Genomic DNA, 15,217 nt, shown 5'->3' on the forward strand with positions numbered 1-15,217 from the left:
AAGTGCTATGTGGATACTCACAGAGACAATCCAACTTAATGCTCATTAACAACTTATTAAAGTGGGCATCATTAACCTCTAATTTATAGAGGATGCTGAGACTAAGATGTTAAGTAACATGTCCAATTCCATACAGTGATTATAAATAAGTAGCAGTTCCCAGGATGCAGACCCAGATTCAGTAAGGCTTCTCTATCTTCAATATTCTCTTCATTACACTGTGCTCTGCTGTTCCTTAAACACTAAGACTAAACAATCTTAACAGTAAAAATTGCTAAAGGCAGCAGCAGGCCACAGCTCACATGTGTCTACAGACTCCTCAACCAACCTCTCATTTCATTGAAGCATAAAAAATACCAAGGAAAGGGGAGAAATCAAATACATAGTAATATGAAATCTTTACCAGGCACCAGGAAAAAAAACTAAGTAACATATCTATGCTACATTTAATAAAGAACCCTGAAAACAAATCAAACCATTGGACTCACAATAAAGGGGTTTTTATTTCCTTATTCATTTTCCTTGTATAACAGAAAATAATAATTGTGCCTGGGATCTATCTCTTTCATATCAAAATTCTATAGCTAAAACTGTAATAATTTTCATTTTAACAAGTCGTAATTCTGGAAACTGAATTGAAAAAGTCATCAGGCAGAATAAAAAAGGTGATATTGAAAAAGCCAAAATGTTTACTATACTGGTTGTTAGTGAGAACCAGGAACAAAATAACTATCTTTGGGACAACTTGGTTTTTCTAAGAGTATCCAAATTTTAATAATCAATTATCTATACTTAATTTTAATGGATGTATATGGTGTATCGGACTCTTCTCATGAGTGGACAATTTGAGTTTCAACTTGACTACAAATAATTATAACTAATAATTTAATGGTTATTAATAGTGATTTGGAAAATATTTACAATAATAAAATGGAACAGAAACTAATATAATCAGCATGCATGTATCTACCACCTAGAATAAATACTATTTTTCTTATTCTCTCCCATTTCTATTATTCTGTTATTCTTATTCTATTATCTTATTATTCCTATTATAAGAATATGCTCTAAAATATTCTTATTATTCTCCATTCTGACATGTGTGCTTCTAATATTTCAATACAATATTTAGAACACTATAAAGTCTTAGTACCTTTCCACCCACCCTCTACCCAATTCTACTTCTGCCCCAACTCCTCAGAAATTATATAATATAATAACTATTAGCATGATTTTGTGTACAACTATCTAGGCCATATTTTCTTCCTTTTGCCATAAGTATATGTACTTCACAGTCTTTCTTAACAGAACACACGTTGTAATCAACTGATAAATATTAACGAGTATATGAGGTATGGGGTATCTGAATTTAACTTTAAAACAGAAAATCTTAGTGGCATTAAATAAAATTAAGAATGTTAACTAAATTATGTCGAATTGTCACATAATACCAAAAAAAGACCTCTCACTTACCCTTACTAAAGATTACATACTTTCAATAAGATAGAATCACACTTTCCAGCATAAATTTCACTAATACACACACAAAAAGTCTTCAGCTATTCATTTCAATTACTTTGAGCCATAAAAGATGTTCGAACTCCTGCATCTGATGGAATTCCTATAGAAATATCAAGATTTAAAGTGAGATATAATCTGAGAACTTTGCATGGCTTATTTTTAATATCATATGAAACATTCAGCAAACCATCTAAGGATTTTAATTACATAAGTGTCATAAATGTTGAAGAGAAATTAAAGAATTTGATTTTAATGAAAAATAGAAATTAATTATTTTCACTATTGACAAAAATTTAGCACTTTCTTCAACTATTACTGACAATTCAAAAGGTCAAACATGACTCTCACAGCTAACTGAAAGAATGTCTAACCTTAAGAGTCACACGCAGAAGACAGCTATGGTAGCAAAGATCCAACCCTATCAAAAGATGCCAGTCTATCATCAGCCAACACTACCACTCCACAGACACAGAGTTGATGGAGAAAAAGAGAAACAAATGAGAAAGCAGGGGCCATTGGAATTGTCAAGAGGCTCATGCCACATAATCAGAAACCAGAATAAAATGTATGGAGCACCATGAAAACAGTTCCTGAAGTCCCTTAAAATAACTGACTAAAGAAAAGCACAAAGTAGTAAATGCCCATTACACACTCTTTGTTCACCATTCAGAATATATTATACTACAATTAAAAAATTAATTTAAAAAAGTATTATGTATCCTAATATATCAGTGACATTAATGAAAATTGACCAGGCCTCTGAAAATCTTCTCCCCAATGAAATTATACCCAAAATATTAGATTCATTCCATGTTGATAAAAGCATACTGAGAGTAGTCACATTAAAAAATATATATATATGAAAAATGTTCTACCTAATAACCTAAGAAATATAAATTAAGCAACAAGACGTTTTTCTAGCCTAGTAAGTTATTTTCCTTTAAATAATAATGTTTATGGTTAGACAGGTGGTATAGGAAAGAGTACTCCTATATCGTCCTAATAGGAATGTGTAAATTGATATAACTTGTCTGAATGTCAGCAAATTACATGTATCAACAGCAGTTTGTGCCTTTGACCTAGTAACTACACTTTCAAAACCTAACAAAATTATCAGGAATACATACATAAATTTATATATAAGCATATGTATTGAGAAGTTAGAAGGAAAATAAAAACAACTTAAATTTCAAGTTAGAAGAGAATGGTTAAAATACAGAACATTCATACAACAGAACAATCCACAGACATTAAAAACCCTGTTTCTGAAGACATTTAATAGCTATGTAAGGGATCGAAGTATGAATCTCAATTTTTAATAAGCATTATATACTGTCTGTAAGTGAATATAAATGGCCAGTATACAAATTCAGAGGAGCAGGAAAGGGCAATGATAAAAGGGGAAGAAAACACACCAAAAGCATATTTACCTTCCAGAATTTACAGCAGATTTCTATTTTTTTTAAATATTCTTATCTCTCCTGAAATTTCTACAATGAATGTATTATCAGAAAGAAAACAAAAAAACACAAAGATCACTTTCATAGAGAACAGATTAATAACAGGCTGACAACTTGGAAAATGTGTTTAAATGAAAGCTATACATCCAGAATGCCCTTTTTCTTTCTTTTGTTCTGAAAACAAGGTTTATTTAAATAAGAGTTTAAATACATTACATAACATTAAAACCAAAGTAAAAAAAAAATCAGTTTGTTACTTCACATGGCATTGGGCAGCTGTTGCTAGTAAGTTGCAAGCTCTATAGCTAGCTACATGACTAACACACACCAGTTTGAAATCTGTTCCCTTGTCAAAAATTTAACTCTGATAGACAGCTGGCCTCACATTCTGGTATTTGGACATCGATTAGCTAAGATATGTATAATCAAAAAGACCTTAGCAGCAAGCCAGATGTCCTATCACCTCACAAAAGGGAAAAAGGGGTGCGTGCTCCTCCCACCTGGTCAGGTTACAGACTCCAAGGTATCCTTGACTACCTAAGGCGCCCTCTAGTGGTACAGCTGCTCTTGCTGCCTTACCCCATCCTCCTCTCAGCTTTCCAGAAGGCTGTTCAGGTGGCGACATTCTCTTAGGGCAGGGAACTCTGTAGAGAGCCAAGGAGCTTCTGGCCAGACATAGCTGTCTGTGATCTTCGGGCTCTAGGCTTGGCCAAAACATCACATTATTGCTTTGTTTCAGGCTGGACACTGCCAGGCACCTACTGCTTGACCTCTGTTTAAACGAGGGTCTTCAAGACTAGACAGCATGACTCTTTTCATTTATTGCACAAAGGAGTTACCTAGTCCAAGTTAAAAAGCAGACCCCAAATGATTATACAAGCTATGAGGTTTTTAAATTTGTGACAAGGGAAGGAAGGGAAATTCTATTTATTGCAAGGAAATCCTCACTTAAGCTTCAGTGAGCCAGAAAGTACTGAAAACCCATCAACCTGCAGCTGGTTGTCCTTAGCCAATCCAATCTCTACAAGGAACTGGCGTATGTTCTTCCACTGGTCACCCTGCAGCTGAATTACTTTTCTATATTCTGGATGCTCAATCACACTATCGCTTCAGGCAAATTTCTTCTTAAATGCCTTGATTAGTTTCTTTTTATCATCAGCAATCCCTTGGACAGTAGTAAGGGTAGGCCTGCATTCCTCTGTTGAATTCTCACATGGATGTACTCCTCAGTGCCAGCAGGAAGCAGAGCATCACCGTTACTTGCATCAGCAAAGGGGTTGAAAGAGTGGAGGTTCTGGGTAGCAGACATATAAGATAAGATTCTTTTCCTCGGTAGAAATGGCCTGTGGAAGACAGGTGGCCAGAGAAGGCTGGCAGGGGGACAGCGCATGAGGAAGTGACGGGGCTCAAGGGAAAGGCTGCTGAGTCCTTGGCAGCGGCTCAGTGACTGGGGCCAGGACTCCCTTTTTCTTGGTAGCTGAAACGGCTACCTCCCTGGCAACTTCTTGACCATACTTCCTAGACCCCTGACATCTGCCTAGGTAAGGGTCATGTCACCACTTCACACCAATTGATGAACTAAAGAAATGGGATCACAATGCCAATCTCCGTTTCATACTAAAGAATAGTAACTGGCCAAAGAAACCATTTATCATGAGTTTATGAGCTTAAAAAAATATATTTTTTAATGATTCTCTCTTTGCAATTTTGCTAAAAGACAGTTACTATATTCAAAAACTCGCTCTCTTAAAGAAACACTCTTAATACTGAAATGAACTTAAAAGTTGAAGGACTATGCGAAGACAAATTCATGTGTATTGACATAACTTATGCAATCAAACTCTGCTTTGGAAAACAAACTAAAAATGGTTCATGAACGATAGTTAATCACAATTACAATTTGAAGCTCAAAGAAGAGTTACTAAGACTAACAAAAAGAAATCTATGTAAACTCAAGGAAAATCTTCCTCAATATTTACAAGAAAGAGTTCAGTTGATCAGAAATCCATTCTATCATAAGAAGCTTCAGCATGACATTTGTTAATAAAAGAGTTGCTAAATTTAAAGACTGAAGAACTCTTTAAAAACAACTTAAAGAAGTTGAATAACCTAAATTCTGGTTAAAGGTAAGAAAGTCATTTCCTTCAACTGGAGAGAAAGCAGAAAATATTCTCTGCAGCTTACTACCATCTACTGGTACAACAAAACTTCTCGCTGACGAGAAAGTAATATTTATGCTGTCTGCTTTTCACATGCTGAGCTTTCACCAAAAGTAGAGAGGACGAAGATGGGTGACCTTGGGTGAAAGTCTCCAAAGTCTTAGAGAAAGCTCTGGGTCTGAAAACCAGATGGGACAATTCTTAAAATAGTTTATTTAGCTGTTCCCAACACATCAGTATTTAAAGGCATAAATACTGTTGCTTCTGCCTTAATGCACCTTATAAAGAAGACATCCCGCCACCAGAGCAAGTAATGAATCCTCATCAATTCACTCCCATTGAGGATCTAACAAAAACGAATACCATGTGCAAACCTGAACGCTGTGACCAGAGAGAGTAAAACTGCATTCAGCCCCGTAATAAGATGACTGGCAGCAAGTCCTTACAAACTCAAGTCCACCTCTTTTGCTATTTGACCGAAAAAGCCATCAGATTGCCTTCATTATAATGATGCACATTTGTATGTATGAGAGCTGTAATTTATTGATTCTCAAGTCTCTTTTCCTCAGAGCCAGTTTAAAACAATTAGGATTTGCAAGCTGTTCCATAAAAGATAAGCACTCAGCATCAGGGGTGATTTTTCACAAAGGCTGACTAGTGCATGTTAAGTAGAGGATTGTGTCTGTGGCCTCCAAGTGCCTGAGCCATCCCTGTCCAAGGCAATCGTCCTCAAAGAACATGTTCAAGGTAATGATGTTGATATTTAAGGGGATCAGAGAGATGAGGAGTATATTTAAAGCTTAATCACTAACAAAGTTCAAATTTTAGAATGCATTTCTCACTGTTTCAATAGCTGCAGGGCTTGAAAGCTTTGCTTGGTCTCCCAAGAGGAAAAGTTAACAAGCCAGGAGAGGTTACCATGTACGATTATCAACTGTGCCTGGCTTCTTTGTATCAGTGCTCCTCTTTAACTTAAATCTCCTCAAACCCCTTCAGTAAATTCATGTAAGATCCAAATCAACTGTCCAGTCAAACAGGCAGTTCTCTGTTAAGTCAGCAGATAATGTAAGACAAAGGAAACAGAATCAAAGAGAAACAGATACATGCATTCATTATGTACTGAGTTACATCTACATTAGAAATGAAAAACAAAAGTAAATAAATAAGTCACAGTCCTTGATAGGAGAGAAAGACCTGTACAAGTGCTATGTATGGTGAGCTAAGTATTAAGACAAAATGCCAGGAGTCGGGTCAGGAGGGATGAGGAGAAGTTTGACAAACGGATGAGACAAGTAAACGGGATCCAGTTTGAGAACTTCTGATTTAGAGAATTAACATTTTTAAATACACACATACACCACATTTGATTTCTTACTGTATGCCTCACTTATTCCTGTCGCTGCCATCCATTCACTCCTCCCCCACCCATCAGCGGGCCGGTTGGTCAGTGGTCGGTCTGTCTGTCTCTTTCTGTGTGTGTCTCTCTCTGTGTCTCTGTCTGTCTGTCTGTCTGTCTGTCTGTCTGTCTCTCTCTCTCTCTCTCTCTCTCTCTCTCTCTCACACACACACACACACACACACACACACACACACACACACACCTCTATTCCATGGGTGAAGCTAGTCAGGCTCAGACCCCAGTTGCATTTGCTCCAGCTCCTCAGAGTACAGGTACAGAATCACATAGACCAGTGTCCACCAAGCAGGGAGCAGAGGCATTTCTGAAAAGGCCATGTGGCATAAAAAATGACTGCTTAGACTTGGAGAAAAAAACCAGTTGCTGCACAGATAATTATATATGTGCCAGTTGTTAAAAATTAGTGCAGTTTTAAAAGAAAATAGTTACTTAATAACCCCCTCGCTGTCTCACAAACAGAATAACACAGATATTTTAGGCTCAGACACCCACACACAGATCTGAAATAAATGAGGCAGTTTACAAAATTAAATAAAAAGTAAAACATGTCAAGAAAAAATAACAAATAAAAACTCAAGCAAAAAAGAAAAAAAAACTTAGAGAAATGGATGCTAACAAACCCCTGAGATGTATTACTTGTAAAGCCTGAGAACTGCACTCTTGCATTTGCCGACAGATAAAATAATAAATATATACAATATTCCCAAAATAGCAGACAAGAATGAAGTTCTCCATATTCTGGATGCAGACAATCCCTATTGATTGCCCAGACTGCCCCGGGTTGGGCAAGAGATCGGCCTGGACAAAGATGGAGCTAGAATCCCCAGTTTCTGATACCATTTTGTTTAAATCGAAGGATGAAAACTGGAGGGCGATACACCAAATAAGCCGACAAACATGTATTTTAAAATTATGCTGTATTATTTTAAAACATTAATTTGAAAACAAAGAGACTTCACATAAAAATTCTAATTTCCAGTCTCTCTTGAAAAATCCAAACGTCTGGCAACACTAGGGATGAATTTTCCCACGGCAACCTGGATGGCTGCCCCAGAGTCATGCATGCGCCTTACTGTTTGCTCCCATCCCCGCAAGGCCTGCCTGCATCACCCAGTGTTTCCTGGTTGGCCCCACTTAGCAGCTGAGTTTACAACCCTATTTTACTATTATTATTATTATTGTTATTATTTATGCCTACAGCACCTGATCTTCCTAGGTGGTCTCCCATCCAAGTACTAACCAGGCCCGACCCTGCTTAGCTTCTGAGATCAGACATCGGGCTTGTTCAGGGTGGTATGGCCATAGATCATGGACCGTGGCTCCACTGGGGCACGAACCCAGGACCTTCTGAGTGTAAAGCAGATGTGCTAACTGCTACACTATGGAATCATGTCCTAAAACCCTATTTTAGATAAAGAACCAAGACAAAGGAAGTTTACCAGCCTCATTGCCTAGTTAAAAACGAGCTTCAACTGGGGAAAATTAATCAAAGCTAAATGCTCAAGAGATAACACTTTCCTCTACAGACCAGAAGGAAAATTGGTCATACAGCTTTGATATTAGCCACGCCTGCAGACTCTAAAACCAGAACGAGATGCTACTATGAGCAAAGGGCTTGCTTTTAATCCAACTACTTAGGCCATCTTCCCACTATTGTATTATCAAAAACTAAATTCAGAACAAAAGTGTAGTGCCTTGCATAATTTGGCTCCAATTATATATGTGCCAGTTGTTAAAAATTCTTCACCCTTCCCTATATGCAATGTTCTACTATTGGTTGAGTTAGCTGCCCAGGCCCCTGCCTCTGGGTTCAGCTATATGACCTTCTTTGGACAACAGGATTTTAGCCAACATGGCACAAATGGAGGGTTAAAATGGGATTACACATCGGAACTTGCTCCCCTGCACCTCTACTGTCACCAAAATGACACGCCCAGGCTCTCCTGTTAAAAGGTATAAGATACATGATTGCACCAGAGGCTTCCGGTTCAAATCAGCAGACCAGCTGACTGGCCAAGCCAAGCGCAGATATTGATGATAAGCAGAAAGTTTAGCTGGCCCATCGCACAGCAATAAACATTGCTGTATGCCTCCAAGGTTTTATTTCTTGTGCAGCAAAAGATAATTGATATATGTATGTATGTATGTATGTATACATATATGTATGTATGTATGTAAACAGTTTACTAATAAATCATTTGATTTGCTTCAGAAGATAGCTAATTTCTTGAAGGTTCCTTTCAAGCCTACTCCCCTTAAGAAAACAGGTTGTTTTCAGGCTGTCTTCTAATGGTGGGGAGTGGGGAAACAACAGATTCAAATTAGGATGCACAAAATAAGTATAAGCAATTGATAGCACAAGTGACGGGCTAGCAATTTTTGAGAAAAAAGAATTCTAAGCAACCTAAAATAGCAGTTGGGACTGCTTATTTGTTCCTCATAACATTAAGATTTTCATAAGAAACAAGTTGTTTCTTAAATATATTGCAAAGCATACTGTTTTCTTCCTCCTAGTTTTTAAAGTAGAAACAAACTCCTCTTGACTTTCTTAGTGAACAGAACACTAAAAAATTTAAGGGAAATATTCCTTACTGTTATTTACACCTTAAATTTGTATATTGCTTCATAGCTTACAAAGCATTTGCTTTAGCATTTTCTTATTTGATCCCTAGTCTATCCTATAAAATCAGTATAATTACAACCCTTTACTTTTTCTGCTAAAGGAAAGCAAAGCTTTGAGTAAAATACCTGTCCACGACTGCTTTGCTAAAAAGTTACAGTAACAGACCTAGAACCCATGTCTTGTCTCTAAGCCAGTGCTTTAACACCACATTCTTGGTTGAAAAAGAAATGTGTAAATTCTAAATACATTGCCCAATCACTGAAATGTTTTCTTTGTCCTTTCCCACCATATTTCTCATTGCCCACGCCCTAAAAGATGCATTTAAGGCCAGAGTATTCCATATGTACTTATTTACTTAGAACTAAAGATTTATATAATAAATATAAGATCATCTAGTATTAAATATGTAAATCTGGTATAAACCCAAGTTTCTACAGCTATTTTAAGATGTCTTTTAAATAATCCTTTTTCTTGATAAGAATATTTATAACCACTTTCAGGCATAAAAGCATTCGTATTTTTTCAGAAACCATACCCTAAAACCTTAAACTTTTTTTAAAGATATTCTCTTTTTAGTGCCTTTGTATTCTCTATTTCTTTTTTTTTTTTTCCCCACCCTTTCTCAATTCCTATATTTCTCTCTTCTTCTACTCTTCTTTTACTTTATCTTTAGGTCTTTTAACTCTTCTATAATAAAGAACTAGAATACATTTTTATTATGTTTATTGATATGTTTATTCAAGAGTTTCGTATTTCTTATTCTTAATTTTAAAAGTAGACAAATAGAATTGGTATATTCTTTCTAAAATATAATAAACACTTCTAAGTTTTTTTAAAAAGGTAATTACAGTTCTTAACTTTGTACTATAAACTGCTTCCTGAAATGTTTTTAAATGTACATATAAAATTTTTAGAAGATGCAGGATTAGAATAGAATCCAATTGTAATGAAATACAATTCAATATCATTTAAAATCAATTATATTTTAAAAACTGAATTATTGGAAATACACAAATGTGGACTCCAGTTAAGAACCTCAATTTCAAAAACCTTCAAAAAACAAAGGTTGAAATAATGCTTTAACATTGCAGACTGTTGTATGATAATACCCTACAAGGTAAGTATTACTGTCATCATAATACATGCCTAATAGGCTTAAAGCAGCTAAGAGAGGCACCCAAGCTTACACAGCTACCAAATGGCAAGAGCTGAGTCAACTCTTCAAACCCTTCTCATTGCCCCTGGCACCATTCACAATTCAGGACATTTCTCAACTCATTTCTAGCCACCAAAATGTTTTCTCTAACTCTGAGTCTTTTCCTATCCATTCCAACCTTCATTGACACTCCACTGGCCACAAGATTGAGTCTAGGTTCTTGAACCAGGAATTCAAGATCTTCAGCAATCCACTTATCTCTTAACAGAAGGACCAAAGAAAACACAAGGCCTACATCCAGCTGTTACACCAGCTAGTCTACTACGTCCACTTCTCATCAATGTCATTAGTTCTCAGTGAAATGCCTTCTGTTGTCTACTGTTGCCACCTATTTAAATTTCACTCATCTTTCCAGGCATATCTCAAATAATACAATCTCAGTGAAGACTTCCATCTCCACCCAGAAGTGCTTTTTCCTCCCCCTGCATTCATATCGCTCTATAATTATAGCATGACATTAAACATGTCCATGAAATATAATTATTTGTGCCACAGAATTTTTTTTTTTGATCCCTCAAATATGTCATACTCATCTCACCATCAAACCTATGCTGGATTCATCATCTGGAACATTCTTTTCACTCATTTTCCCTTGGCTAAATCCTACTTTTCCCTCAAGTCTCAGTACAGAAGAAATGCCCCCTAGAAAGGCTTCCTTCACTGCCCCGCCTCTACCCTGGACCAAGAGCCCACAGTCAATATCACTGCATCAGAGCCCAGAGATTGCTAACAAGGCTTTTCACTTGTCTGTCTCCCCATGAGATTCTAAATCTCACCAGAGACTCCATTTATTTTATTCACAGCTACATTTCGACACCTAGCATAGTGCCCGGCATGTAGCTGGAACATTTTTAAATGAATTTACAATTAAATTTTTCCTTATTAGCCTGCCTGATTAATCCAGAGACAAATTTCAAAGTACAGAGCTTTGCAATTAGTAAGTACTAATTAAATAATTATTGGATGAAATGATTCCTGTGGGAAATGGCCTAGATTAATTATCTTATGTCTTCAAACAATATGAACTGCAAAACAGAATATGAATACCTGCTAATGTCTACTATAGAATAAAAAAGGATAAACATTTCAAACCATTTGAATCAAATCTAGGTTTGCTTGAATTGTTGCAAATCATTTCAATTCATCCTTGTCATTTACAGCTACATGCATTCTTCAATTGTTATTGGAGGAATAATACTTCCTATAAAGCTCTAAACTTCAAATTGCCTAGGCTCTTTATCATCTGGGTCCACTCTCAGTTTCAATGCACCAATTGCTGCTATAAGCAAACCTTTTTTCACCATCTTAAAGCTTTCATTCTCCATCAAGCTTTTCCTTCTTTATAAAGTCTATAAAATTGCTTATGTCATCTTCCTTAATATAATAATCATAGTTCACTTCTTCCACGACATCTCTCTTCATTCAGAAAAGCCAAGTTCAGACTTAGCTTTAATTCACTTACTCATTCATCCATAAGCTCCTTCACTCATGAGCACTCATTCATTCATTCCTGAGCACCTCTCGTATGGCAAACTCTGTACATAGAGTAGATTCTAAATGCTCATCCGCTAAACAGATTCACGTAACCACAAATACTCCCATCTCCCCAACGCTCCAAGCAGCAGCATTGTACAGATCTATAGTAAGAGTTAAATGAACTTTGGGGAGAATTTAATATCTGATAAAGGCCTGATATGCCTCTTATGATCATTCATAATTACTGATAAGAAGACACTAGAAACAAGGTTAGGGAAAAAAAGGACAAACTCAGAAAAATATTTGCATTATATGGGAACCAAAGGATTAATCATCTCTTTAAAAAAATTAAAAGAAAAAAAGTCCAGTAGTAAAAGGTGCAGAGGATATATAAATAAGCAATTCACAGACTACAAATGGCCCTAAAAAACATCAAATGCACTTTATTTCACTAAAGAATTACAAATTAAAATAATAAAATGATATTCTTGTTTACGGTTTATACAGATGAAAATAAAAGTTCTCACCACCAAGGTTAACAAGGGCACACCTTTCTGTAAGAATACTAACTAGAATAGCTTTTCTGAAGAATAATCTGGCAAGACAAGTAAAAATAAATAAAATATGCATATATTTTAACCCAGATGTTCTACTACTATGAACATTACCCTAGGAAAACAAAAGGAGATGTATGTATAAGATGTATATATACATCTTATGTATAGATGTATGTATAAAATTTCACTGCAGAATTATAGTAGTAAAAAATAAAGAAGAAAAAACTGCAAATTTACTGATAAAGGATACGTTAAATGTATCTAGTCATTTGGGATGCTGTGTAGCAATTAAAAAAGACACGGTAGCAGTTCATGTGCTGACATAGTACATTATCACAGGGAACAAAAACACTACAGAATAACATAAATATATTGAAATATTTCATATTAGAATCAACCCAGTGACATTATTACATGGATAACAGTGAATTTACTCTAGATTATTTTTATATTACTCCCAAATGGGTCAAGATGGCAGTTGAGAATTTCTGGGTTAATGATCCTATCAGGCTCCTCCAGCAGTAAAATTCTTTAATTCTAAGAACTTTGCACAGCACAGATCTTTGACACAGTGTCACTGCAATGGGTCTCCTCTATATGTTTAAGTGCCCTTTAACTAAACACAACATGAAAATGCTAAAAAGAGTCCAGAATTTTTAAATCTACATTGCAAAATTGGCTTTTTAACACTATACCCTTGATTATCAATGACAATTCATGTGGAACATATTCATTTTACAGAAACCACAAATTATAACTATTTCTACTTCAATAATAATGTAAGGACCATTATATCTTAAAAATACTAAGAAAGATAGTAGAACTCTTTGAACATCTAAAGAGTAACAATAAACTTTGCTTTTATAGTACTCTTAATCTAAAAATGCTGTCAGTTGAATCCAATTAGAGGGCCATCATAGACAGCAATGCGGCCTCTTTGAAGTGGGCAGGACTGAGATCTGTCGTCAGAGGATGAAAACCGTTCTTTGGGCTCCAGAATCCCAAGCAAATCAAATAACCTGTCTGAGCCTCAACTGCCTCATTTGTAAAATGAAGATAAGCATAATAATAGTATTAAATATATAACACATAAAAGGTGCCTATTACAGTGCCTAGGATGAAACAGGTTCTCAAATATTTGTCTAACAGTTGCATTATTGCTGCTCTTGTTAAGATGTCTGGTTTGTTTCCCCAAATTGTTATAACACTACATGCACAACCATTTTAATTTTTATACTACAGGTTAGAAAGGGGTTTCTTGCCCCTCAAAAGCCTATTTGTTGACATATTCTTTTTCCACAATAAATATGCAAAATTGTGTTATCTCAGAAACTCAGGGAGAAAGCATACTTACAAAGCACAGCCCCAAAACTCCGTGTTGCTCTCCACTGAGCTCAGTGCTCTTCTTAGGCACATATGTCTGCCTCCTATCATTTCTTCATGAGATTCAGGGCAAAAGGCCTAGTAAAGTAGATGATCTTTGGATGCCCCTACACTTTCCCCAAACCACCTACAGATAAATGAAACAAGGGGTAAAACACACCTACAACCTTACATTTTTTTAAGTAATAAAAGATGAAAATAAGCTCTCCCCTCCCCCCCGCCCTCCCCACTATGTACAGTTTATGGCACATCAGAGAACAGAAAAAATGTTCTCTGGGAAACATGCGAAAGCTCCACTGAACTCAAAGGAATTCTTCACATCCAAGTGCCCAGCCAGCATACTCTCCACTGGTAACTTCCATTCATGCCTGGTCATCCCTTGGGCTGTCCAGATCATGCAGTGTGAACCACAACTCCAAGTCTAGTCAAAAGTACTCTCCCTCGACATGTAAACTAAGTGGGTAAACTGACTGAGGCAGATAATGAAATTAACATGTTACTTCTGAATTTAAAGACCCAAATGAATTTCTAAGCCAGTTAATTAATTATATGCTAGCACTCCTGCAGGAAATATCTTACAGTTCTTCCCACATTTAGTAATGCAATTAAATAAGTAAGAGTAAATTCTCTTTGGTTGTGCTAAAGAGCTGTGGACAGAAATATTTTCAATTCTTTGTGACTGTTTTCAAAGCAGTCTGTAAGAATCCACAGAAAGTTATCCAGAGAACTGGTAGTCATCTGTATAAAAAGTAGATTTGAAAATACATCTACAAACCACTTCAAGAAAATGGCATTCTTGAAAAGTTCTTCAAAATAAACTGTGGAGAAGAGTTCAAAGTGACCCAGATCATGCAGTAGCAGAGAGGACATGCCGAGAGGACACAGGTATGATGCACATACTTCACAAAGCAGCAACCTTCACCCTATGAGTCACACAAACACCCAAATTTCTCTGTGCCAATGTGAAACTGCCAAGGTTATCTTCTATCTTTGCTGCCCAGTTCAGTAGTCACTAGCCACATGTGGCTACTGAGCTCTTGAAATCTGGCCAGTTCAAATTCGCTTGTGCTGTAAATGTAAAATACACACAAGATTTTGAAGACTTAGTAGTACCATTTTTAAAAAAAAAAATTTAAGGATGTTAAATATCTCAATAAGTTTCACACTGACTATATGTTGAAATAAAAAAAATTGGAGATATATTGTGCTAAATAAATTATTAAAATTCATTTCACTGCCTTTTACTAGTATAATATGGGTACTAGAAAATTTAAACTTGCATGAGTGGCTCACATTATATTTCTATTAAACAGCATAATTAATACAAATAAATAACAAATACTGAGCACTTCCAAAGTGCAAGGCCATGTGCTGGATACTTAACATAATAAAGCTGGAAAAACTT

The 15,217-nt window shown here is 36.0% G+C and overlaps 1 protein-coding gene and 2 pseudogenes across 4 annotated transcripts in view; all 3 read right to left on the reverse strand.

Moving 5' to 3' along the window:
- CEP128 (centrosomal protein 128) overlaps window positions 1-15,217 on the reverse strand; it is a 357,353-nt gene that overhangs the window by 341,440 nt on the left and 696 nt on the right. The window contains exons 2-4 of one of the 4 annotated variants that reach the window (XM_011357096.2): window positions 14,713-14,880; window positions 13,784-13,939; window positions 1,474-1,621 (exon numbers count right to left, since the gene is read on the reverse strand). The exons of 1 other annotated variant lie outside the window; for it this stretch is intronic. The gene's annotated coding sequence lies outside the window, so the exon portion shown is untranslated. Of the gene's footprint in view, window positions 1-1,473; window positions 1,622-13,783; window positions 13,940-14,712; window positions 14,881-15,217 lie in introns of those variants that run through there. 2 more of the 4 variants (XM_011357094.2, XM_023528830.1) reach the window with 2 other exon arrangements.
- LOC111737887 lies at window positions 3,259-4,462 on the reverse strand (annotated as a pseudogene).
- On the reverse strand, window positions 7,749-7,864 carry LOC111737944 (annotated as a pseudogene).

This window comes from Pteropus vampyrus, unplaced genomic scaffold (assembly GCF_000151845.1).
Source record: "Pteropus vampyrus isolate Shadow unplaced genomic scaffold, Pvam_2.0 Scaffold32, whole genome shotgun sequence".
Classification (NCBI taxonomy): Eukaryota; Metazoa; Chordata; class Mammalia; order Chiroptera; family Pteropodidae; genus Pteropus; species Pteropus vampyrus.